General features: G+C 41.3%; 1 long non-coding RNA gene across 1 annotated transcript in view; it reads left to right on the top strand.

Moving 5' to 3' along the window:
* The window catches only part of LOC116812713 (uncharacterized), a 44,152-nt gene extending 16,933 nt beyond the window's left edge, over positions 1 to 27,219 (top strand). The window contains exon 5 of the long non-coding RNA XR_004370761.1: positions 26,851 to 27,219. This is a non-coding gene — a long non-coding RNA (uncharacterized LOC116812713). The remainder of the gene's footprint in view (positions 1 to 26,850) is intronic.
* Positions 27,220 to 27,503: the final 284 nt, after the last annotated feature.

The raw sequence follows: 27,503 nt of genomic DNA, 5'->3' as shown, positions 1-27,503 counted from the left end.
AGGAAATATATAGTAATGTTAAAATGAACCTCCATATATTATAGAGTAGGATGTTAAATTTGCATGAGTTTTAAGATAAAGCACACAAAGTCAAAGTCCTCCCTTTTCTCCTGTGCCTGCCCCGAATGTTTGGGTATGCAGCATTCCTTGGAATACATTGACAATCATGCATAGTGAGCTACACGAAGGCAAGAACTGTGTTTTTGTTCCCTGTTGAATCTCTAGCATGAAGAGCACAGTGCCTGGCACATAGAAAGTACTCAACAAGAGAGTGGGTTCTGGATTATTCTCTATATGCTCCATATGCTCCTCTTCTCTGTTCAAATAGAGTGTTGACACCTGGAGGGCATGTCCGAGTTATCTTCGGATCTCTGATGCCTGGTGCATAATAAGTTCTTGCTACATCTTCATCTTGTGCTTCACTGTATGCTTATTGGGCCTAGCATAGTCTTCTGCAAATACCAGGCACTTTCTGCAGTTTTATCAATGATGCTGGCTTTGATGTTATGAATATCTGTGGTCAAATCTTTTCTCTGCTATTTAGCCTTTGAGTACCTTCTTACTGAAACTTTCTTAGCCTCAGTCTCCCTGTCTGTGGGTAAAAGTGAAGATAACAATTTATACTTCACAGGATGGATACCAAGGACCCGTGATATCTTTAATATGAGACATTTGACACAACACATCTTCAACAAATGCCAGTCGTCTTTTCCCCTTTGTTTCAGTCTCATTTCTAGACCATTACTTCTATGGCTTAGGATAAGATTTGAAAGGGCTAAGTTTTGATTCTAGTTCTCAGCTTTAACCCTGGTTCTGCAGAATAAGGTTGTTGATTTTTCCGATTCTGAGCAAATCTCTTACTGCGTTTGAGGCTTAATGTTTCTATCAGCAAAATGGGTACAATACTTGCAACTACTCTCTACTGGTGATCTGGGAAGAAGAATGAGATAATGTCTGGAAGGAGCCTTGAGCTTCAGAGATGAAAGGTGCTGTATGAATTCAAAGACCAGAAGGTCTCTGCTATTATTCTTCAATGGTTTGTTTGATTCTTTTAGAACAGGAGGCTCTTTGACCGACAAAGTCATCAGCTCTGTCTCCTTCCTAAAAACCCTTTGAAATCATTTGTAAACACCTCTGAGTGGTAATGATTTGCTTTTGCCACTCCCGCCCCTCCTCTGCCTCATTTGTTTGCTCTGAGGTTAAAGGTAATTGCTTTTGGGGTGGGAGGAAAAGTGAAACAATCCCAGGGATAATTGCCCCAAGGTCAGCAAATCTGTGTTCAAGTCCTTACTCAGACTCTCACTAACATTGGGAAAATCACTGACCCTCTCTGGGTCTGAGCTGGAAGCATCAAGATTGGACCAAATAATCTCCAAGCTTCTCCAACCAGCCTTGAGAATGTGGACCAGATGCCTGACAGAAGAGCATATTGCGTGTCAAAGTAGAACTAAAAATGGCGGCTGAGCACAATCCGAGGAAAGAATCTCTTCACTGAAGAGGAGGGTGTTGGTGAGCATGGGTTGAATGGAGATGGAAAATACCATGAGCAATCAGATTAAGCAGGGCCCTGAAATTCAGGCAGAGCAGTTGAGTCTTGGTGCCACGTATCAACTTTCCTTCTACTGGGAGACAATATGGGGCATAGAAAAGAGCCGTATTGTGATTTTGGAGCCGTGCAAACCTGGATGACTTTAAAAACCTTTAAATCCTTGCTTTATCACGAATTAGTTATACCTTTGGACACATTATTTCACCGTCAGAATCTTACTTTTCTCTACAATGGTGATAAAAATACTCACCTTTTGGGATTGTTACGAGGGTTAATGATGTGGCACATATAAGTAGAGTAGATCTTTATTATTCATGGATTCTATATTTGTGAACTCACCTACTTGTTAAAACATACTTAAATCCCCAAATCAAAACTCATGGTGCTTTTACAGTGATTCTTGGACATGCTTAGAGTGGGTGGCAAAACATCTAAGTCAGCTGACACACATGATCCTAGCTGAGGGTAAACAAGGTGAGCCTCTGCTATCTCATTTCAGCTCTCACATTGTAACAAGTGTCCCTTTCAATCTACTCAGCACCACATTTTTCCCATTTTTATGCTATTTGATGAAGTGTTTTTTTGTTTGTTTGTTTTGTTTTGTTTTGTTTTTCTTGAGATGGAGACTCACTCTGTTGCCCAGGCTGAAGTACAGTGCTGCAATCTTGTCTCACTGCAACCTCTGCCTCCTAGATTCAAATGATTCTTCTGCCTCAGTCTCCCAAGTAGCTTGAACTACAGGTGTGCACCACCACTCCTGGCTAATTTTTGTTGGTGGTGATTTTTCTGTTTAAAACAGCCCCATTTCAGCATAGTGCTGAAGTGCTGTGTAGTGTTCTTAAGTGCAAGAAGACTGTGAAATGTCTTATGGAAAAGATACACATGTTAGATAAGCCTCATTTAGGCATGAGCTATAATGCTGCTGGCCATGAGTTTAATTTTAATGAATCAACAAAATATATTGAATAAGGTGTCTTTACATGGAAACACACATAAAGCAAGATTATGTATCGCTTGGATGATGAAAATGTTTTGACCAGAGCTCACGGGAACCTAACCTATTTTACCTAGGAACGTTAGTTCAGTGTTCACTAATTCAGTATCCATGGAAACTTCATAAAACATAACTACTGTGAACAGTGAGAATTGACTGTATCTGAAATATTATTTATAAGTCAGCCTTTGATAGGTTATGCTGCAGTAACAAACATCTTCCAAATTACAGTGTCTTACAATCTAAAAGGTTTATCCTTTATTCATTTTATATGTCCACTGTGTATGTCAACTCTAGATCAGCTCTGGTTTTGCCTCAGGTGCCTTCTCAATACCAGGTCAAAGGTGAAAGATCAACCTCTATCTCGCACATACCAATTTAACACCAAAGGAAAAAAAAAAGCAGGAGATAAATCAGTACCAGGCAATTGTTTCATGACTTCTGTTCAGACATGCACACATCATATGCCCACTCACATTCTATTGGCCAAAGCAAGGCATGTGATCAATTCATTGTGAAGAAGAACAGATATACCCCCCTCACGGAGGCACTGTAAGCACATGCCAGTGGGTGGGGATGGATAATCCTCTTATAGATATGAAAGAAGGGGAGAGTAAATACTTGGAAAAATACAAATGCAACTTAACACAGTTACCTTTTCTTGGCACTCTTAACTTCTTAGTGTTGGCTTATGATTAGTCAAAGGACATGATGAGCAGTTGTCTAAAGAAAGAACATGTGGCCAATTTCTCTGAGAGAAGATGTCTTTATATACTGAGTGACAGTTACCATTAGATAGAGCTTGTCTGTATTTACCTGTACATGTTTCTTTGAGTGTGTATTTAAGGAATATATAAAGTTTAGTAAAAAAAAAAAGTATCAGACAAACTTTCAATAAATGACTTGAAAGGAACCTTTAAGACTAGACTTTTGGCCCAATACCATTGTCTTATAAATAAGGAACTTAGTGCCTAGGAAAGTGAAGTGAATATATATAAAATATATGTTTACTTGATTACCTGTTTCATGTCAGGGTCAGAACAAGAAACTGTGTCTCATTTGACAAGCCCTTACTAATCCTCGACTATTTTCCAAGCATTGCAGTTGCTGCTAGGATGATAGGGGGATGGTGAATGTCTAGATCCTTTTACTGAAAGTGTGGTGCTATCATTCATTTATATAGTGGATCGGGAAGGTGGTTTTTAGGATGGAGTTAGAGTGAAGTAGAGATGAATCATGATAGGGCAAAAAGACAAATTGGCTTTGATTCTAGACAGACTCTACTAAGATATTGCTGTGAGACCTTGGACAAATCATGCATACTCCTAGAGCCCCAGTTTCCTCATCTCTAGATATTATCTACCTTAAATAATTGCTATGGAGATTCAAAGTAATGTAAGAAAAGTATCTGGCACATATGAAGCATGAGGTAAGTGGTCGTTGTTACTTTGAATAAGATAGTGATTTTAGACCTTATTGCTTGGGCAATGGGATTCTTACTGTGACACTAACTCTGTACAGACCCATAACTTTTGGGAATTTTCCTAGTTCTGCATGGATAATGTGAAGAATTCTGCACTCAGAATTCTCTCTCCCAGCAAAAGATGAACTGGTGAGCAGAAAAGGCTAACAGGTCAGTCTTCTCCCACAGTGGCAAATACAAGATGAAGGTGGTGCATCTTCCATGGACCGTCTCTCCATTCCCATGGTAGAGCATGTCCTCGCAAGCTGGCATCATAGTCCACTTAAACCAACCTTCAAGCTGGCTCAAGGGCAGTCTGACTTTAAAATCTTTATGGAGGTTTTGTTTTCATGCGCTTCCTTTCAATCTTTTTCTCTCCCTTTTAATTTGATATGAAAGGAGCACAGGTGGCTTATGATTCCTATTTCCTGTGCTTGCAAAATAGAGACATACGCACATAGGTTGTATTTACAGCTGGGGAAAAACTGGCTGGATGAAGGCATTGGCTATTTGATAAGACAGAGGACAAGGTTTCTTCTTTTGCTGTTGTTGAAGACATTATTTTTGAAATACCTTTTCATGCAGTACACACTAAGGTGTTTTACTATGTTAGTAGCCAAGGTGGTTTTTACCCCAAAATAAGATGATTAGTGTAACCCAGTGAGTGAGTTCTAGGTGAATTGTGAGTCCATCCTTCTTAGATTTCCTATCGACTGTAAACAGTTTTTTTTGCTTGTTATTATGAGACAATGCAAACAGAACCCATTAAGTGGGTTTAGGGGAAAAAAGAGTTTTTTGAAGAATATTAGTGCTTCAGGTCTCCAGGATGGCTGGAGAGTCACATTGGGAGGCTCTATGGAGAAGGATCACATCCATACAATACAATGGGAATGCACCAGTACAGACTCCATCGATGCTCTTGAGGACAGAGACCACAGCTCACATTCTGGGCTCAGGATGTCAGAAATCCCACTTCCGGCCATCACTGCCATCTCTAGCCAAAAAATAGTTTGTACCCAGCATTGGCTCTCTCATCTTGCTCACTTCTCAGTGATACTCTCACTCATTGTGGTTGGTGTGGCTGAGGTGGAGCATTACAAAGGAGAATGGGAAAGTGAGTTTCTTGTTTCTACCTTGCGGATGTGAAAGGTTTCTTAGATGAAGGAAGGGTGTTTAAAAAGTTCTGAGCAGTGGGAAAACTCCCAATGTCTACAATAGCTCTTTAATGCTGGATATTATTATATTAAAGGAAATCAGGGAAAGTATAACTGCTGCTTGGCTCTGGCTATTGGATATTGACTGTAGACCAGGGCATCTCAACCTCAGCACTTAGGTAATCTGGGACCAGTTAATTCTTTGTTGTGAGGAGCTGTCCTGTGCATTGTAGAATGGTTGGCAGCATTCCCCACTGGTGCCATTAGCACAACCCCCTTCTTGTGATACCAAGAGTGTCTCCGAACATTGACAAATGTCTTCTAGAGAGAAGGCAACATGGCCCCTGGTTGAGAACAACTACTGTCAACCATAACACATTTGATGCACTGTCTATATATGAGGGGCATGTGAGTGTGCTGCATTGTGCAAAAAGTATTTTTGGTAAATTTGATCAAATCAGATATTGAAGGGCATTAGAGAATAGGACTGGGGGAGGAGAAGGATTTCTCATTAGTTCTCCACTTGGATGTAAACCTCCCAAGTATAGGGATTTATCTGTTTTGTTCACAGCTCAGTTCCCAGTGCCTAGTGCATAACAAGGCTCCATGAATATTTGTTGAATGTATGAACAAATTAAAGAAACCCAAGATTATTTTTATGACTGTCTTAATTCAGATATTTGGTCTTATTATTATACTAGAATTTCAGGTCTATAAGCGTAGCTACCCTACCCCTAAGTTATGTACTGGCCCGAGGTGGCCGCAGTCAGATGTAAGAAGCCCAAATGTCAAAACATCCTGGATATTATACACTCGTTACTCACAAGTTGCTTAATGATAGGTAAACCCTCACTCTGTTTCCACACAAAACACTCATGGTGTCCATCCTGATGCATCCCTTAGCTGAATTTGGACAACCTTGGTTAAGCAGGCTATTTGGCATTCATAGTAGAGTCAAGATTCTCAAGCTGCCTTTCATTGTTCATGTGCAAGCTGAACTGAAATTTTCTGGGGATTTTTGGGGTCTCTTTTACTTGTTGATCAAATATCTATTGAGCCAAATACTGAGAATTCAGTCATGAGCAAGACGGACCAAGTTCCTATCTTCATGGAGCCTATATTCAAATAGTAGATGGCAATGATACTCAAGTAACTGCATAAATAGCATCAGTTTCTGAAAACTATATAAAAGAACACTAGGATCAGTTGACAGAGAATGGGAATGATGATGAGGGGGCACTGAGGGAGGAAGACTGGCTACAGAAGTCCCAAGGGCAGTGACTGCAAGGATGCAGCTGTCAACCTTTGCCTCTGTTTTCTTCCCTGAATGCTGGAGAGTAGGATGAAGTGTGTGTGTGTGTGTGTGTGTGTGTGTGTGTGTGTTTGTATAGGAGAAGGAGGAGGAGGAGGGTAGATCAGTACCAACTGACAGGTTTCTGTGGTGCATCAGAGGGGACATGTCTGGGGAGGCACACATCTTTCTCCCGAAAGCCTTCATGAATCTCCCACAGTTCATATCATTTTGAGTTGTGGCACTTAATATTTTTGAGTTCCAGATCTCTCAGACAATCTGAAGTAAGTTACAGAAACCCTCCCCAGAAAAATGCATCTTAAATATAAAATTTTAGTACAATTTCAGGGTGACTATAATCTTGCTGAAGCCTTTCTACTCTGTAGAAAGTAAGTAATAAAGCTTTCTTTGTTCTACCACTAAGAAATTCTAGGGCAATACCAGTAATACTAGACATTTATTAAGGGTTTATGTCTCAGCTACTTAAAGTGCTAACTACTTGACATCTATTGTCCCAGTCAAATCCTACAATGACTCCATGAGGTACATGTCATCACCAACCCCACTGTATGGAAAAGGAAACTGAGGCACAGAGTGAGTGACAAATTTCCCCCCAAACACAGAAATTTGTCTGTCTGATTTATCTCTCTCACTAGGTGGCTTGATAATCTACTAGAGAATATTTTGGCTGAAGGTTTAGTTCACCTAAAGACTTGGATAGCTCTTAATGCACTATTTTGGGATATTTTGATGGTAAATCTTCAGGATGAAGGTAGCGTCTTCTACCACTGTATTTGCCTCAGCACCTATCCTAGCTACTGATAGACCCTGAGAGCCCACAGCGTTTGTGTTACTAATTGGCAGACCATGCCTGCATACAATGCTGCTTGTGTTACCCCAAACCAACTGTACAGTGGAAGGGATGATGATGATGATGCCTTCCTGCTTGATAACTGATAATTTTATCGCCGTGGGTTGCAGATTGTGCTTGCAACTGCATGTAATGAGAGGGAATATTTATAGCAATTAAGATACACTAGATAAGGGAGCAGCAAACTTCTTTTGTAAAGAAACGGGTTGTACATATTTTAGGTTTGGATGGCCAAGAGGAAACATTGAAAATTTTATTGTATAACTACAGACATTCTTTAACTTGTGATGGGGGCTATGTCTTGATAAATTAATTTGAAGTTCAAAATATCATTTTAAGTCAAAAATACACTGAATACACCTAACCTATTGAACATCACAGCTTAGCCTAGCCTACCTTAAGAACACTCAGAATACTTCTATTAGCTCATAGCTAGGGAAAATCATTTAACATAAAGCCTATTTTATAATAAACTTTGAATATCTCAATTTGTTCAATGCTGTACTGAAAGTGAAAAACAGAATAGTTGTATGAGTACTTGAAGTACTGTTTCTACTAAATACATATCACTTTTATACCATTGTAAAGTCAAAGAATTGTAAGTCAAACCATTGTGAGTCAGGGACTGTATTAAATATATATTTATTTAAAAAAGTAAAAACATCAGTGTAGTGTGGGAAAAGAGAAAAAAAGGTAGAAATTATTTTTAACTCAAGTCATACAATATACAATGTATGTATGTATACACGATGATACACAAGTCAGTGCATAAATAGGATCGGGTTCTGAGAGCTATAAAAACAGAACACTAGGATCAGTAACAGAGAAAGGGAGTGATGATGAGGCGACCTTGAGGAGGAGAAGGCTGGCTACAGAAGTCCTCTCTGTACAATATCTGATGGGCTGTGTTTGGCTCACCAGCCGCACTTTCTTGACTTCTGCTCTGAGCTTAAATCCAGACTTGACATTGGCCTGATGAATAATCTTGGTCAGGTTATTCAGCCTCTCTGTGCCTCAATTTCCTCATGCACAAAATGAAGATCGTCATGGCGCCTACTTTGTAGGGTAAAAAATTTAGACATATTTCTGGCACTTCATAAAGATTATATCAGATTTGCTTATTATAATTTCTTGATTGTTTGATAAAAGGTACATCCCAAGACACATGAGTGCTCTGGAATGCTTACTTGTATGTGGAGTTTAAGAACTAATGTAATATGACACTGGATGACTTTTTAAGAAATGCCTCTAAATTCAGACAGGAATACACCAACACATACATTTATCTATGCACAAAAGGAAAAATAAATTCAGGAGTAAGTGAGGAACTTGGCAGGAAAATTATTTTATGATAAAATAATCTCTCCAATCAGTTTCCCTCCCTGACTCCTTCCCTGCCCCCAACTCCTTCCATCCCCACCCAGCCCCCCTTGCTTTGAGAACTTTGGGGCAGGGCAGAAGAGATGTGGTGGTGGGCGGGAGCTATAAGTGGGAATGGCAGTAAGGATAAAGCTAATTGGGCACCTCTTACTTCTCAGAGTTCCACTGAGTGCTTAAATGTATATTATATAATCCCATTTCTCAATTATTGTGCATAGCACCCAGGTGATATGGACTTAATTAAATCCATGTTACAGATGGAGAAGCGGAGACACAAAAACAATTAATAACTTGACTAAAGTCACATAGCCAGTAAGTGGCAAAACCGAGATTCAAATCTAGGCTTGTCTAACTTCAAAGAACGCAAGTCCATGCTTTTTCCAGACCATACTGCTCCTCCCCTGGCAGCATCTGCAGGAGTATATTCAGGGCAGGCACTCATCTCTGGGTGCACTTAAATTACTGGCTCTCTGTAGATACATCATTCACATCAAATTCTGTGTACAGATCTTTTGATTACTTATGAAACAGACGTCATAACTATTTCTATTGCAAGTTGCTGTTTTATTGATGCAATTATTATTATTATTATTATTATTTTGAGACTGAGTCTTGCTCTGCTGCCCAGGCTAGAGTGCAGTGGCATGATCTCAGCTCACTGCAACCTCTGCCTCCCAGGTTCAAGCGATTCTCCCACCTCAGCCTCCCAAGTAGCTGGGATTACAGGCACCCACCACCGCACCTGGCTAACTTTTGTGTTTTTAGTAGAGACAAGGTTTCACCATCTTGGCCAGGCTGGTCTCAAACTCCTCACCTTGTGATCCACCTGCCTCAGCCTCCCAAAGTGCTGGGATTACAGGCGTGAGCCACCGCTTCCAGCCTGATGCAATTTTTTTTAATGCCTTCTACAAAACTACTTAGGTCAAACTGCTCTCCTGTGAACAAGTCTGAGGCCATGGTGGGAGGGGTTCCATGGCTGTTCCTTTCCCATCCCCACCCCATATACTCAGAGAGCCCTTTCTCTGTTCTTTCTTTTTCTGATTCGCTATCAAACATTCTTCCAGCAGCAATCGAAGGGACAGACAATAGTATGTTTATTGGAACATTTTTCTGAATAATATATATTATATATGCATTTTCTGGGCTATATAAGTCATGCACTTTCTTATATAAGAAAGCTTGGGAAAAATTGCAAAAAATATAAAGAACAAAATATGAATTAATTCTAGTTCCACTATAGAGAAATAACCACTGCTGGATTTTTTCATGACAAGCTTTTTTTATGACCTTAATGTCTTACTTTATGCTCTTAACATAATCTAGGACTTCATGTGTTCATGGATACTCAAAGAATCACTACTCAATTAGCCATAGATAATATTAGGAAAAATACAGGCTCTACCTCTAGTCTTCAAATAATGTTAAGTGGAATGTAATTCATAAACCATGGTAAAACTTCGTAAACCTTTGTTTCTATTACTCTCCTATCTTTCCACACCCAAAATCTACATAATAGCTTCTGGATTCTCCAACCTATCCCAAATTATCCTCACCTCTTTGTAAGTCTCCCATAACCCTTTCTTACCCTATTTTAAGCTTCTTTTAAATATAGTAAGGAAGAGTTTCTCTGGCCTTCTTTTTTTCCTCAAATTTTATTTTAGATTCAGGAGGTACATGTGAAGGTTTGTAACCTGGGTATATTGCATGATGCTGAGGTTTGGAGTGCGGCTAATTCCACCATCCAGGTACTGAGCATAGTACTCAATAGTTTTTCAACTCTTTCCCCTCTCTCTCCCTCCATCCCCCATCTAGTAGTCCCCAGCTTCTAATGCTGCCATCTTTATGTCCGTGAGTATCTGGCCTCCTTTTAAATTTGCTGCTTCTTTGCTCATTATCTAGAATTTCCATAATAGAGGAGAATCTGAAACCATACCCAACAAGAAAGAATTTTATCTAAAGTTTTACTACCTTTGCATTCCAGTCTTTCGCTACCCATTCTCCTAATCTTGTCTCATGAAATCATGGCTGCTGAGAATGAGATTTCCTTTGGAGGACAATGCAAAGGAAGGGAGGACAGAAGCTACAAAGAAGGGAGAAAGGAAAAGAGAGCAACTGAAGACAAAAATTACTTTAGAAAGTGTAAGGACATACAAACAGGGCTCGGGTTATATGTTTCACTTTGAATGAATCTCATTTACCGAGGTATCAGGAGCATTTTACTAAGTCTTTGAGAACATGAGTTTTATTGGTGATGTCGTATTCTGTTGTGGAAATACACTGTAATGTACTTTCACAATCCTCTTTTATTGGACATTTAGATCTAAATGAATTTTGTGCTAACATGAATATTATATGATGAATATCTTTGACTATATTTTGTGTGTTGTGTTATAGGCATGTATCTTGAAAATGGCAGAGGGAAGATTTTGCTTTGTTACCCATTTCGATAGTCCTTGCCTTTTGCCAGACATGTTATTGATGTTTTGGTATTGAACTGACATATGTCTTCATTTATTTGTTTTTATTTATTTTTATTTTTTTGAATTTTTAAACTGTTTACTTGAACTATAGCAAATACACAGAAAAGTGAACAAATCTTAAGTGAACAAGTCACTAAATTATGACAAACTGACCACAACCCAGGTCAAAGAAATAGAACATTGCTAGCACTCTGGGAGCCCCTAATTCACTCATATCACCCCATATCCAGCCCCTCCCCTCTCCTCAAAGGTAACCAAGTTTGCTTGTCTTATTTTTTTTTGGATTCCATATAAATCAAATCATACCTTAGGCATTTTCAAGTGTCTAGTTTCTTTTGTTCTACATTATGTCTTTGAGATTCATCTATATTGTTATATATAGTAGTAGTTTGTTTTCATTATTATGTAGCATTCCACTGTACAAATATACCAAAATTTGTTTATCCATCTACTATTGTTGAACTAGAACTATTGTTGTTACTGGATTGGGGCTACTGTAACTAATACCGCTATAAACTTTTTTGTACATGTCTTTTGGTCCACATGTGCACACATTTCTGAGGATATATACCTAGAACTGCTGGGTCATAGTATTATATTAAATTTCAGTAGATAATACCAAATAGTTTTCTAAAATACTTGTACCAGTTTACACTTTGACCAGAAGTATGACAGTTTTCATTGTTCCACATTCTGGCCCATACTTAGAATTTCTAATCTTTCACATCTAAGTCAATTTTTGGAGTGTGTAATAGTGTTTTTATTTTTCATCCCATGATTACTAATGAAATTAGCAATGAAACACCTTTTCAAATATTAGTTGGACATTTGGATGAATGTTCTCATTTATGGGTCGCATTTAAGAATAAAGCAAACACAAAATCCTTGGGTATTTTTCTGTGGAGGGGCCCTTAAAAATGGGATGATCTTTTATTCCCTATTCTCTGTGACAATATGGGGATATAATTCACTCTATTCCTTCAAGCTATGGACAAAATGGCAGTAGAAGGGAAGAAAGCAGGTACTTGCAAAAGATACATAACAAATTTTCACCACTTGGCAATCCACACTGAGCCTAGAACTTTCTCCTTAATTTGTAAAACCACATGAATTTTAGGAGAGACTACTCTATTTTTGAGTCATTGGTACTTAACAGATAAAGATATGGTGTTGTAAGAGTTCAATAAGCTTTACAATCTTTTAAATGCTCTTCACTCAGAAGGAAAGGTGTGTTGAAACTAGTTGGTGGGTTGCAGAAGAGAAGAGAAAGGTGGAGTCAGCGGAAGAGGATGTGGGTTTTTGCCACCCTGAAATTCAGCTGAGATCTGCAGAAAACTCAAGCAGGAAAATTGAAGTTAGGGGGTAATCTTTGAAAGAAACAAACAACCTGGGGTCCTTCAAAATTTAAATGTACTCAAGCAGACAAATGGGATAAATCAGGAGAGCAAATGCTGGCCCAATGTCCTAGAGCTTTAAAAAAACCATGTGGTAGAGCATCTCCATTCCTCCCCCACCCCTGACTCCTTTTCAGTCATAATTTCTTCATTTATTTATTCAACATGTAATTATTGAAGGGAGCTTTGTGCCAGGCACTATTTTAGGAGCTGGGATTCCGCTCTGAACATATCTGAGAAGGTTCCTCTTCTTGAGGAGCTTTTATTATGATAGAGAAGACAGGTAAATCAGTAAATAAATAAAATCTTTTCAGCAGTTAAAAGTGGATAAACATAATGAAACAGAGTAATAGGCTGAGTGTAGAGTTAGCTAAGGAATAAGTTCTGAGAAGGGGACATCTGGGCTGAGAGGCTGCATGATAGAGCCAACCATTGGAAGACCTGAGTAGAAATAGAATTTCTGGCTGAGAGAAAAAGAAGAGAAAATGTTCCGAGAGGGTGTTTTAGTTGTCTATTGTGTAATATGTTACTCCAAAATTGCATGGTTTAAAGCAATATTTTTTATCTCACAGTTTCTATGGGTCAGGAATCTGGGCCTGGCTTAACTGAGTCTTCTGTCTGAGGGTCTCTCACAAGCTATAATTAAAGTGTTGGCCAGGGATGTAGTCCTGTTATGGTTGGACTGGGGATAGAAGAGCTTCCAAGCTCACTCACATGATTGATGGTACAATTCAGTTTCTCCCAAGCTGTTAGACTGAGGGCTTCACTTCCCTGTTGGCTGTTGGCTGGAGGCCACTCTTAGTTCCTAGCAAGTATACCTTCTCATAGGGCAGCTCACAACATGGAAACTTGCTTCATCTGAGTGAGAAAGTGAGAAGGAGAGAGAGAGAGAGAGAAAGCCAATAAGATGGAAGTTACACTCTTTTGCAACCTAATCATGGATGTGACATCCCATCACCCTTGCCATATTCTGTTCTTTAGAGGCAAAGCACTAGGTCCAGCCTACACAAAGGATGTGAATACGGAGAGGTGGGAATCACTGTGGGTGGGGTGGCCCTCTTAGGAGCCTGAGTGCCTGGAATATCAAAGTCACAGGCAGAAGGTCAGAGAGGCTTGTAGATAAGGGGGTAGTGGTGCAAGAGCAGGTCAAAGAGAAAAATGGGGGCCAGGTCATGTAAGGCCTCATTGGCCAAGATAAGACATGATAGAAAGTTACTGGTAGGTTTTGAGAAAAAAAGTAAATACATTTGGTTCAAATTCTGAACAGATCGTTCAGACTGTCACATGCATATAGCAAGTAGGAGGGCCAGGGTAAGGAAGGGAAGAAGCCAGTTAGAGGCTGCTCTGGCTGTTCATTTCAAGATGGTGGTGGCTTGTCTTATGGTGGTGGCCATAAAAAGAGAGTGACAGTGGCCAGGCACAGTGTCTCAAGCCTGTAATCCCAGCACTTTGGGAGGCCAAGGCGGGCGGATCAGGAGGTCAGGAGATTGAAACCATCCTGGCTAATACGGCGAAACCTCATCTCTACTAAAAATACAAAAAAAGCTGGGCGTGGTGGCGGGCACCTGTAGTTCTAGCTACTCGGGAGGCCGAGGTAGGAGAATGGCGTGAACCTCGGAGGTGGAGCTTGCAGTGAGCCGAGATCGCGCCGCTCCACTCCAGCCTGGGTGATAGAGCAAGACTCCATCTCAAAAAAAAAAAAAGAAAAGAAAAAAAAAAAGAGTGACAGAGTGCGATCTATTTTGGACGAAGAGTTAGAATTTGCTGGTGGCTTAGATGAGGGTAATGAAGGAAAGTGAAATCAGTTGGTCATTATTTTGATTGTTCTTTATTGTATCTTGTGTTTATTGAAAACCTGAAACCATGTGAGAGCTAGAAGAATCCTTGGGAATTATTTAATACAGTTTCTTCACCATACTGATGGGGAAACTGCAAGCCACTTCATCTTTCTAGTCCTCAGCTTCCAGTTTTGTAATAGGAGAAGCTGGGCTAGATTTTCTGTGAGCATTAAGGAATACTCTCTGAATAAAACCAAAGCTTGAATCTGCACTGACTTCCAGTTTGTGCCTTTGTCCATTTCCTGTATTGAGAAGCTGAGAGGAAGGAAGGGTGGGTGGAGAGGGAGATCAGCCTGTGCAAAGGTGTTCAGTCCAGAGCATGTTTGATGGGTCAAAGGGGCTTTGGGTAGCCAATGAGCTTTTAAAACCACTGTGGTACCAAGATTCTGTGGTCCATTTGCTGGTGGAAAACAGCCTGACCATGTGCTTCCTCAGAGTGCTTGGATGTAGGGCAAAGGTCTGCAGAAATATTTAACCAGGTGAACAGATACATTATTAATAGTAATATCTACCTCTTATGGAACACATACTCTGTGCTGGACACTGTATAGCTGGAGAAAATATACATTCATTGTTCAGTTCTTTCTCACTCTTGCAGAGCTACTTCTTCTATACTCCCATTCTTGTGAAAAGCAGTTACTCAGACCAAGAAACTCGTAGTCCCATTCCTTCTCTCCCACTCACATAGAACTCATCAGCAAACCCTCTTGGCTGGATTTCAAAATAAAACCCAATTCCTATCATTTCTCCATCTCAGTGGCTACCATTGCAGCCCGAACCACCATCCTCTTTTCCTAGAGAACATTTAACATCTTCCTAACTGGCTCCCACACCTGATCCCTCCGGTCTAACACGACATAGCAGCTTGAGTGATCCTGGTAAAACTGAAGTCAGATCATGGCACTCCTACGTCAAAAGCCTCCAATTACTCTTAGAGAAAACAACCTAAGTCCTTGTAATGGTCCCATAAAGCATTGCATAATTAGTGCCCCATCCTCACACTATCAGTTACATCTCTGATCTTCCTCCTACTTCTTTCTCCCTCGCTCACTCCAGTGCAGCCATGTGGCCTCCTTGTTCCTGGAACACAGAGGCACCACCCTCCCAGTGTCTTGCCTCTGGGCCTCTGAACTTGCTGTTTCCTCTTGCCTAGAAAGCTCTTCTTCCAGATACCTACAAAGCTTGCTCTTTCACCGCCCACTCCTCCCTTTATTTTTTGAGACAGGATCTCACTCTGTTGCCCAAGCTGGAGTGCAGTGACACAATCTCAGCTCACTGCAGCCTTGACCTCCTGGACTCAAGTGTTCCTCCCATCCCCACCTTCTGAATAGCTGGAACTATAGGAGCCCACCACCATACCTAGCTAATTTTTTTGTATTTGTAGAGATGGGGTTTCACCGTGTTGCCCAAGCTGGCCTCCAACACCTTAGCTCAAGTGTTTGGCCTGCCTTGGCCTCTCAAAGTGCGAGGATTACAAGAGTAATCCTCCTCCACTGTGCCTGGCCCCTCACTCCTTTTTGAGGTCTTCACTGCATGTTGCTTTCTCAATTGCAGTCTTTCCTTGTCATTCTGATTTGAACTGAACTCCTCCTTCCAATACTCCCTATTCTCTTTCCCTGTTTTATATTTCTTAGTATTTATCACCTTCAAATGCAATATATTTTCTTTTCTGTCTCTCCGAAGTAGAACATAACTCCACAAAGGCTGAGGCTTTTGTTTTGTTCATTACTGTATCTCCAGAACTTAGAGCATAGTAGATGCTGAATAAATGCTTGTAGAATGAATGAAGAATCTGCCCTATGAGGCAAGTACTCTTTCCCTCTAGTTATCGCATGTGAACACTGAGATGCAGAAAAAAATTTGCATTTTGCCTGAGGTCACAAAGTTAGAGAATGGCCGAGTTAGGACTTAAACCAGAGTTTGTTAGCTCTCAGAACAGCCACCAGATTTTGTGTGTTCTTGGAGGCATAACAGAATGTATTAAGGCCATAGCAATGGCTTTAACAGAATGTGAGCCTCAATTTCTTTATTCATAAACATGGAAAGAAATATTTACCCCATGAAATTGTTGTAAGGGTCAAGTGGGACACTAAGTGTGAAAGTGCATTGTAAGATATTAAATGTTTTCCTTGCATGGAAAATGTCATTATTCCTATTGTGAATACTGTAGGACTACATGGGGACCTTGAACTTGGTATGTTCCCAATCAGAAAGCAGCACTGGGTCATAAAAGACACTAGTTGTAGAGACCTGTTGTAGAAGGGCTGGGTAGAAAAAAATAAGAAAATCTGGCTTAGACCAGTTTTGAGCTTGCTGACCCAAGTTGATCAAATTGGGGCCACACGACTGTAAAGCCCACTTAGGATCGCGTCAAGGAGGTCTGCAGCAGGTCTTTTTCTCTGTCATTACAATTTACACTGTCCTGTCTGTGGGCACATTCAGAAGTAATTTCATGTTTCTCAGCTTTCACTGGGAACCTCAAGCATGTGAAGGAGCAGGCAAGCTGGCGACTCATGGCAATCTTCTTTACATCCATGTCGCCATTCTTAGGGCCCAGCCTGAAAGTCTAGGGTGGTATCATTTCTCACATCTGAGTGAGTTTTCTCATTTGCAATCATTTCCCAGACAAATCTTTCTGGGAGTACGCTTTTTTATTTTTTCTGGAATATAAGCCCATACTGGAATAGACCACTTCCCCCTTAGAGAATCTTTGAAATTTTGAATCTTCCGTAATTCTCTACTAACCTGTAAGCCAGAAAATACCCCGATACAAACTGCATAAACAAAGGATTTTTAAAAGCCTAAATAAAATGCAATACAAGGCAAGAATTTGCAGCAATAATAGAATCTCTGGTTAATTTTCGCGTATAAGGCAGAGTTGCTTCTCCTGAAAATAGAAATATTTTCCTGAACACCAGTAGATATGAAAAACTCTTGGTAATGACTGAAGCAGAAAGCCAGTAATGGGATTTGAGTAACTGGCATTCAGTCTTGCTCCTGGGAATGAGGGCATCGTTATGGAGCAGGCTGCCCCAGGCCCCTGCCTGATTGCTCCTTCAGATGCACAAGTCCCCACTGCAGGCCAAGGACACACTTGAGATCCCCGCCTAGTGCACCTCAAGACAGGACAGGCAGAAACAGACTGGAGAGAGAAATCCACTCCACAGCCCAAAGCACCAGATTATGCTCAGATTAAATGAGAAAGGAACAGACGGCGGGCTCCTGACTCCACCCTGCTAGGGAGCATCTTTCCAGGCATTTCAGAAATGCTAATGGGATGGGGATCAGGAAGTGCAGGAGGTAGAAGATGCTTCTCTTAGCCTAGGAGTCACCTGTGGGTTTACATGCCAAGATTTTTTCATTTTGCCATTTTCTACAGCCTCACACCGAAGTATTTATTGTGGCACTGAATTTTTAACTTGGCCTTACAAATAGGTTTCTTCCCTCCCTCCCTTTCTTCCTTCCCCCTCTCCCTTCCCCTTTTTCCTGCTTCTCCTTCTTCTCCTCTTCCTCCCCTTTCTTTCCCCCCACTCCTCATCTCTTTCTTTCTCCCTTCTCTTATTATATTTTTATTCTTCAAAACATAGGCTATAATTATATTAAATTGGAAGGGGCACCAGAGATTATCTTGTGCAACATCTCACTTTGCACAAGAAGAAACAGATCCAGAGAGGAGAAGTGACTTGCATCTCCTAAATTTTGTCTGATTCTTAATTGGACAGTGGGCTCAGCTAGGAGAAAATTTTATTCCAGTGGAAAACCCTAGGGAACCCCAGAAGCTGAGTACAAGTTATTCCCTAGAAAGAACCAACAGGATATTAGTTGTTAAGGCACAGAGGGTATCTGAGAATGGGTGGGGGCATGTAAAGACAAGATCTGATCCGGCAGAGCTGGAATAAATCAAGGAGTGAGACCGAGGGCAAAAGAAAAAGGACTCTTAAGAAGTTCCCGGTCTCAAATCTGATAACACTCTGTTGTCTCACCTGCCACCACTCTGGACCTTGTCACCATTGCTTTTTTCTGGACCACTGCAGTTACCTGCCTGCTTACTCTCTATTCCCACACTCTATTGTTCTTTACTGTAGCCATTTATTTATATAGTGTACTATTTCTGTCTGTCTCCGCTATTAGAATGTGAGCTTCGTATGACAGAAACTTTGTCTTTTTCACTGACAGAACCCCAGTGCCTCATCACATGCTTGATACAGTTTAGAAACTCAGTAACATTTGTTAAGGAGATGAATGAATTTGATGAATTCCCCTGGTTTAAAGGCCTGGGATCAGGAAGCACATCTCGAGGAGGAGGCTTCAGTATTAGCCTGTTCTCATGCTGCTAATATGGACAAAGCCGAGACTGGGTAATTTATAAAAAGAAAAAGAGGTTTAATGGACTCACAGTTCCACATGGGAGCTGGGGAGGCATCACAGTCATGGTGGAAGGTGAAAGGCATGTCTTACATGGCAGCAGGCAGGGGAGAATAAGAGCCAAGTGAAAGAGGGAACTCCTTATAAAAATAGCAGATCTCATGAGACTTATTCATTACCATGAAAACAGTATAGGGGAAACTGACCTCAAGATTCAATTATCTCCTACTGGGTCCCTCCCACAACATGTGGGAATTATGAGAACTACAATTCAAGATGAGAGTTGGGTGGGGACACAGCCAAACCATACTGGCTTCTAAGCATGCCGAAGCCACATAGCACACCCTGGCAGTTGCAATGGCCTTAACTGCAGCTCTGCGTTGTCTTCCAGCTCCTCCTCTCTCACCCACAAGTGTGTAGGTGGCAGACTAAGAGGAGTAAGCCAGATAATTAGGGAAATAGGACATTTGAGCTAGAAAGTCAAGGCAGCTTTGGGAGGCCGCGGTGGGCGGATCACGAGGTCAGGAGATCAAGACCGTCCTGGCCATCATGGTGAAACTCTGTCCTTACTAAAAATACAAAAATGAGCTGGGAGTGGTGGTGTGTGCCTGTAGTCCCAGCTACTCAGGAGGCTGAGGCAGGAGAATTGCTTAAACCAGGGAATAGGGGAGTTGGAAGTTGCAGTGAGCCAAGATCACGCCACTGCACTCCAGCCTGGTGACAGAGCGAGACTCCGTCTCAAGGAAAAAAAAAAAAAGAAAGAAAAGAAAAAGAAAGTCAAGGCAGCAGAGGGGTAAGAAGCCAGTGAGCCTGACACTGATGGTCACAGATGTCACAAGGCTGGGCAAATTTCTAGTCATCCGAGGGCAGTGACTGAGACTCCCATAGCAAATTGAGAAGTGGATCAAGGTTAACAATCAGAAATAGTAACAATAACTAATAATGATAACAAACATTTTTATATTGTCTTACGTTCTTAAAAGCTACAAAGCCTTTCAACATCTGGTACACATTTGGGCCACAGATTACCTCATCCAATTCAAAAGTCACCATGGCAATGCTTCTGCTCAGTGCTTGGACACAGGAATGGGCCTTGCCTTTTAAAACCTCAACCAAACGTGGGAGATACACACGGTAAAAGATCATTATTCTACGAGAGGCAATCACAATTTTAGAGGAATGCTCAGTTGCTATAGGATCACAGAAAAGATCAGCCTAACCAACTCTGGAGGAAAGAAAGGATCTGGAGCTGGTTTCTGGAGGAGGCAACAAATGAAATGAAGGAAAAGAAGCTTGTAGGGCTGCAAGGACCAATATGGTAACCACTGGTCTGTGTGGCTGTTTAAACTGAAAGGAATTAGTATTAACAAAATTTAAAAGTCCATTTCTCAGTCACATTAGCCACATTTCAAATGTTCAATAGCCACATGCAGATAGTGGCTACTGTATTGAACAGCACAGATATAGAACAGCTGCATCAATGCAGAAAGTTCTATGGGGCAGTGTAGCTGTAGAACTTGGCTTTTCTAAGGTCATTGTCCAGTTAGGAACCTCTTTTGTACAAGTAACAATATTTTAGCTCAAACTGGATTAAATATTAATCTGAATTTATTGGTGCATGTAACAGAATAGTCCAGAGGTAGTGGGTCCTTTAGATGAGAGTTGGTGAAGAATCTGGTTTCCCTTTATGATTCTCTCACCTTTTCCCTTCTATATATGATTGCTTTCATTTCCATTCTGGCTTTTCTCATGGTAATAAATGGTTGCAGCAGTTCCAGACTTTCTATTTGTATTCCACACCCTCCAAAGGAAAGAGGAATCATTTTCTCTCTCCGTGAATCAAAGTCATGAGCTTCACCCTGCCCCACATGTATATCCTGGAGCTAACCACTGTGGCCAGGGACATACAACCTATTTACTGGATTAGGACTGAGTTAAGTGCTCAATCACTGGGATCAGGGATACAAAATTATACTGATTTGCTTAATCCAGTTGAGACAGGGCCTGGTCCCAGGGCTGAGAGGGCAGTGCAAACCTCAAGCCTCTGGCTGAAACTCAGTGGGTAGGTGTTGGCAGATGCAGCAGATGCTGCAGTAGCAACCACTAGGTCCACTAGTCACTAAGCAAATTGAGTCTTGGCTGGTCCACATCTTTTTGGGCCTCAGTTTCCCATAAGCCATGTAAAGAGGCTAGGTTAGCTTTGGCTTTTGTTGATGGCTTGATGTGAGTTTTCTTAGCAGGGTCGCTACTAGAGTGAGGCAAGTGAGTCTCCCAGGGTGCAAGGTTTAAAGCAGCACTCACATTCACATTCTCCAAGTGCAGGGTCGGCACCTGAAATGAAGAGCCTCCTTACCTTTTGTACCCTGCGCACATTTGCCTTGCCCTAGTTCCTGCCCCGCTTCTCAGGAAATCAATTTGTCAGCAAAGGTAGCTTGGACCCTTCTCTTTGAATTCAAAGAAGAGTTTCCTCTTATCTGAAAGAGCAGTGGTTTCCAGGTTTAAAAATGCACACAGCTTGTTACTAGGCACTGCTATTTGCACCAAGCCAATCCATCTCCCCAATGGTTGTTCTGATGAGTTGGATGATATTACAACACAATAGGAAAACATATTACCCATTACAAATGGCATTGCATTATAAACTATAAATAATTGATAGGCAATGGTATAGAATAATAACTTTCCCTCAGAGCTATTTATCTGAGGCCTTAACAATTTCGCTTGGTTGAGTCATAGACTAACCCCAGAATAGCAGGTGTAATGATACCACTGTAACAGAGCAGACCTGGAAAAGGGCTTTGGGGATGCAGGGGCTGAGTGGGAGGGGGAAGCTGATTAGGGCTACCAGTTTTAGCAAATGAAAATACAGGACACACGAATATTGCATGGAGCATACTCACACTAGAAAATTATTCGATGTTTATCTGAAGTTCAAGTTGGACTGTGTGTTCTATACTTCACGTAACAATCCTCATATATTAGCTTCCTATGGCTTCCATAACCAATTATCGCACACTTGGTGGCTGAAAACAACCCAAATTTATTATCATTAAAGTCCTGGAGGTCTGAAGCTGGAAATCAGCTTCACTGGGCTAAGATCAAGGTGTTCACAGGACTGCACTCCTTATGAGACTCTGGGAGAGAATCCATTTTGCTTCTCCAGCTTCTACAGGCCATCTGCATTCCTTGGCTTCTTGCCCATACCCCTACAAATTCTGCTTCCATCCTCACTTCTCCTCTGACTCTGACTCTCCTGCCTCCCTCTTATAGGGGCCCTTGTGATTCCATACGGCCCTCCTGATTCATCCAGGAAAATCTCCCCAGCTCAGGGCACTTAATTCAATCACATCTGCAAAGTCACTTTCATGGTGTAAGGTAATAGCCACAGGTTACAGGGGTTAAGATGTGGACATCTTTGGGGGAGCCATTATTCTACCTATCATACCCAGCCTAGGAAGAAATGCCTTGCCCTATGATGTGGCCTCCGAATACATCCTCCACAAACAGCACTGGATGGCACCTGTGCTGTTGCTCCGCCCCTGAACATTTCTTAAAATAGTTAGTGTTTGATAATCTGCACTCCTGTCTGAAGTGTGATAGTGTGATAGTTTAGTTTCTGGAGCTAGGATCAATCTGGATTGGAATTCTGACCCTTCCTCTTCCTCCCTGTGAAAACCTGGTAAATTGCCTCCTTTGTTTCTTTGTATGTGGGGTAGGAATAACAATACTATCTCCTTTCCCTGAATTATTGTGAGGTTGAGAGGTATTTAGTGAAAGCGTGTAGCAGGCACTGTGCAAACACACAGGGGCCAGGATGCCAATGGTGCCAGTTCATGGGAGGCTGAGGCTGGTCATAAGCATGGTTTGGTTAGACCCTTTCTTTATGGAAAAAAAGGCAAAGGTACAAAGTTATGGAGATGGCAGATTGCTCTCAAGGTGCCCACCTGATGATTCATGCTAGGAATTTATGCAACTTTCTGTAACCCAGAGCAGGATATCTCAACCTCTGCACTATGGACATTTAGGGCTGGATAATTCTTTGTTGTGGGAACAGCTTTTCTTTTCAGACTCTATGTCTTCTCTCTGGCTCTGATATCCCCAGTGTGATAGGTCAATAATCGCAATGTCATCCCTTTGTCTCCAAATGCCCCTGAAAGTGGCCATTTTGCTGTCAGTCGTTTACATCTTAGTGTAAATGAAGAGTCTGAGACTAGGATTTGATAGAATAGAAGAGAGCAAGGAGAGGTTTTGTAGGTAAAGATTAGGGAAGCAGCAACGTCACATCCCATCTTTACAATTTTCCTAACTTCTGACCCTGTTTTTGCACTTGTTCATAGAAAACTGTGCTGTTCAATTTTCAAATTATAGAGATTTATGAACGCTCTAGACCCAATGGAAGGATTTCTTTGAATCAAGAGGTAGAATTACAAGTCTCCATTTTCCCTTTTATAAGCATTTATTTCACCTCTAATGAATTCACCATCAGCTTGCCCAGGTACTGATCCCTTTTGAAGGGCAGCATTGGGCCATCTTGGAGGTGGTCATGAAGCTCTCAGGCAGGGTGGACCTGGAACTCCCACTGGAATGGTGGTTGGGAGAAATGAGTATTGTTTTTTGTTCTCCATTAACCAGATGTGTGGCCTTGGGCAAGTCTCTTTCCTATCTTGGGCCTCCTTTCCCACATCTCTACAGTGAAGGAGCTCAGTTAGATTGTGTCTGATGTCCGCTGTAGGCCTCAAGTCATGAATCTGGAACTCATCCGTGATGGTGTTGAGGTTCCATTCTGCATTGGAAATAAAATAGCTCTTAAAGGCTGGGTGTGGTGGCTCATGCCTGTGATTCCAGCACTTTGGGAGGCTGAGGCAGGTGGATCACGAGACCAGGAGTTCGAGACCAGCCTGGCCAACATGACAAAACCTCATATCTTCTAAAAATACAAAAATTAGCTGGGCATGGTGGTGCATGCTTGTAATCACAGCTATTAGGGAGGATGAGACAGGAGAATCACCTGAACCCAGGAGGCAGAGGTTGCAGTGAGGCGAGATCGCCACGGCACTCCAGCCTGGGTGACAGAGTGTGACTCTGTCTCTAAATAAATAAATAAGAAAAAGACCACAGTAAAATAGTTCTTAAGTTCTTCTCAACAGTATGGGAGAGTTAGAGACAACTGCTGTTGGCTAAAGTGAGAATCAGTATTTCCCTTTCCTCTATGGGAAAACCTCACAGATTCAACCCGTTATCAGCCATTCACGATATATGACAATTACATAGCCTGGAAAGCTGAACGGTGACTTCCTAATTGTTTCAGGTAAGACAATGATCATGACACAGTAAACTTCTCTTTTCCCTCATTTGGCTTTTACTTTACGTTCAATAATGCAGATGATGTGCAAACTCTAAGATAGGTATATCTTTCCTAAGGTACCCCTTATCTAGCAGGAAGAGAGTAAAACCCACCAAGACAGTAAAATCTAGCAGCAAGTATGTGTGTGTTTGTGTGTGTGTGTAACACTAATGAGCATTAAGTAAGAAGTTTTAGCACAGTGACTTGATAGAAGTGGTTAGAGAATGAATTCAGCAGATAGTTATAGTTACATATGTGGACATATAGATACCTATATCTTGTCAGATTTCATAGACTCTGCTGGAGAAGAATTCCCCCATATCTGATTTAGATGATACTTAAATGAGACTCTAGATTTATAAGTTAAAATCGATGCTAGATGAATTAAGATTTTTGGAATTATTGGGATAGAATGAATACATTTCGTTGTGTGCTTCAAATGCAGTGGTGGGACAGGCATAGGATACATATTCCCATTCCAAAAGGGAAAAAAAAGGAAAGAAGAAAGGAGTAGTAGGTCCCACTCCCATTCAAAACCCAACAAGGCAAATAACACTCAAATCTGGAGGACTGAAAATAATTTTATATGACTCCATTCCTGACTTCTTGACACACTGGGATATGGGTTGGTCCCCGCAAGACTCTGGGCAGCCTCATCCCTGTGGCTTTGCTAGGCGCAGCTTATGCTGCAGCTTCCACAGGTTGGAGTCACATACCTGTTATTCTTGCAGGCTGGCATTGCATGCTGGTGGCTCTACAGGCTGGGGGTCTCAGAAGTGGCCCTGCCCCCGTGGCTCCACTAAGCATTGCCCTAGTAGGGGCTATCTGTGGTTGCCCTGCCACTATGACAGTTCTCTGCCTAGGCCCCAAGGCTCTTGTAAGCATCCTTTTAAGTCGAGGAGGAGGTAGCCATGCCTGCTTAGCTCATGCACTCTGAGCATTTGCTCAGTTGGCACCACATGGATGCTGCCATAGTTTACCTCATGCTCTCTGGACTAGCGGTTTGAACCACTCCTGGGTGCACTTGAGGAGCTACAGCTGGGACAGACAAAGAGTGTTGGGACAGAATGAGTGGAGCAGAAGCCTGAGGCAGTCCTGGGTGGTGAAGCCTCAAGGTATCACCTATGGAATTGTTCTGCCTTCAGGGCCCTGGCACTCTGGGCCTGTGATGAGAGTGGCAGCTTCCAAGATCTTTGAAATGACTTCGGTGTCATTCTTCCATTGTCTTGATGGAATAGCATCTGGCTTCTTTCTAGGTATACTAATTTATTTGTCAAATAGTCACTTGACCACACCCTTAGGATTATTCTGTCCAAAACAGTATCTTTCCATTCTTTACAAGAAAATGGCTGGGCTGAGAATTGTCCAACTCTTTTAAGTTCTGCTTCCCTTTTGATTATAAGATCTGTCTTTAAGTTGTTTCTCCCTTCTCATTTTTTCCTATAAACAGTCATGCAGCACTCTCAACACTTTGTTTACAGATTTCTTCTGCCAAATATCCTAGTATATCACTTATAACTTCTGCCTTTCACAAAACATTAGAACATGGGCACCATTTGCCAAGTTCTTTGCCAACTTATAACAAGGATGACGTTTCCTCCAGTTTCCAATGCCTTGTTCTTCATTTCCACCTAAGACCTCATCAAGATGGCCTCCACTGTCTGTATCTCTATGAACATTCTGTTTACAACCACTTAGTCTCTAGGAGAATTTAGGTTCTTTCTGCAGCTGTTTTCATTTGAGCCCTCGCCAGAATTACTTTAATACTCTGTTCACAAAAATACAGGCTATTTCTTTAGTCTGATTCTCCAAACTCTTCCAGTCTCTACACATTACCCAATTTCAAGCCACTTCCACATTTTTCAGGTATTTGTTATAGGAATACCCCACTTCTTGGTACCAATTTCTGTCTTAGTTATCTGTGCTGCTATAATAAAATATCAGAGACTGGATAATTTATAAACAGTACACATTTATTGTCCACAGTTATATGGTCTGGGAAGTCCAAGATTAGAGCATCAGTATATTCTGTGTATTCTGTGTCTGGTGAAAGCTACTCTCTCCTTCTAAGACAGAGCTTTCTTACTGTGCCCTCACTGCAGTGGAAGGGGACAAAAAAGGATGAACTCTGTGTATTCACATAAGAGAAGAGGTAGGACAGAAGCGCCTAGCTAGTTCCCTCTGGTCTTTTTATAAGGTTGCTAATCTCATCTGTGAGGGCAGAGTCCTCATGGCCTAATCACACTCAAAAGGCCTCACATTTTACTAGTGTTATGTAAGTTTCAAAATGAATTTTGGAGGGGCACATACATTAAACCATAGCACTTTGTATCAGGCACTACATTGTATACTAAAGATAAGATTGTGTATGAAGCTTAGACTCTTCTCTCAAGGAGCTCATAACCAATCATGGGCTATAAATAAATTAGTTAACAATCTTAATATCATGATAAGCATTATATTGAGGAAGATTTGGAAACTATTTGGAACTTTTTGGCATCTTATGAAGCTCTTGTGAGGTAACCATGAAGCAGAGAGCTGAAGGATGATTAGAGTTAGGTAAATGGTAAATGGGTAGATGAGGTAAAAATCAGTTAGTCTAGGTTATGCTATGCTGTGTAACAAACAGCTCTCAGAACTTGAGATCATAATAAGATTTATTTCTTCCTTATTCCATGTCTATTATGGGCAATTTGGGAGAGTGTTACTTTATGTTTCTTCACTCCAGGACCCAGGCTGATAGGGCCGCTACCATTTAGAAAGTGACAAGAGGAAGAGAGAATGAAACAAAAGTAAGCCCTGGCTCTCAGCTTCTACCTGAAGAGACAAACATTGCTTTCACTTACATTTCACTGGCCAAATCAAGCCCATGGCAACAATTGAGTTCAAAAGCATAAGGAGGTATCTGGAAGGAAGAGAATCAGAAAATTTCTGATGAGCCTCACTGACTACCTTCAGGGCAAAAATGAATAGAGGCACTCCAGATCAGAGATCTCCATTGGAAACTCCTTGAGAACCAGAAGGGTATACTGTATTTTTGTAATTGTGAGGAGCACAGAAAGACTGAAGCCCAAATAAACTTCCTTTATTCAATATTAATTAACATACTTGTTAATTATTAATAAATTTAACTTAATGGTCAGACACGGTGGCTCATGCCTGTAATCCCAGCACTTTGGGAGGCCAAGGCAGGCGGAGAGACCATCCTGGCTAACACAGTGAAACCCCGTCTCTACTAAAAATACAAAAAATTAGCCAGGCGTGGTGGCAGGTGCCTGTAGTCCCAGCTACTGGGGAGGCTGAGGCAGGAGAATGGCTTGAACTAGGGAGGCGGAGCTTGCAGAGAGCCGAGATTGAGCCACTGCACTCCATAATGGGTGA

The sequence above is a fragment of the Hylobates moloch genome, unplaced genomic scaffold (assembly GCF_009828535.3).
Source record: "Hylobates moloch isolate HMO894 unplaced genomic scaffold, HMol_V3 SCAFFOLD_9, whole genome shotgun sequence".
NCBI lineage: Eukaryota > Metazoa > Chordata > Mammalia > Primates > Hylobatidae > Hylobates > Hylobates moloch.
Note: the sequence above shows the minus strand (reverse complement) of the source record. Positions and strands in the feature narration are given on the sequence as shown.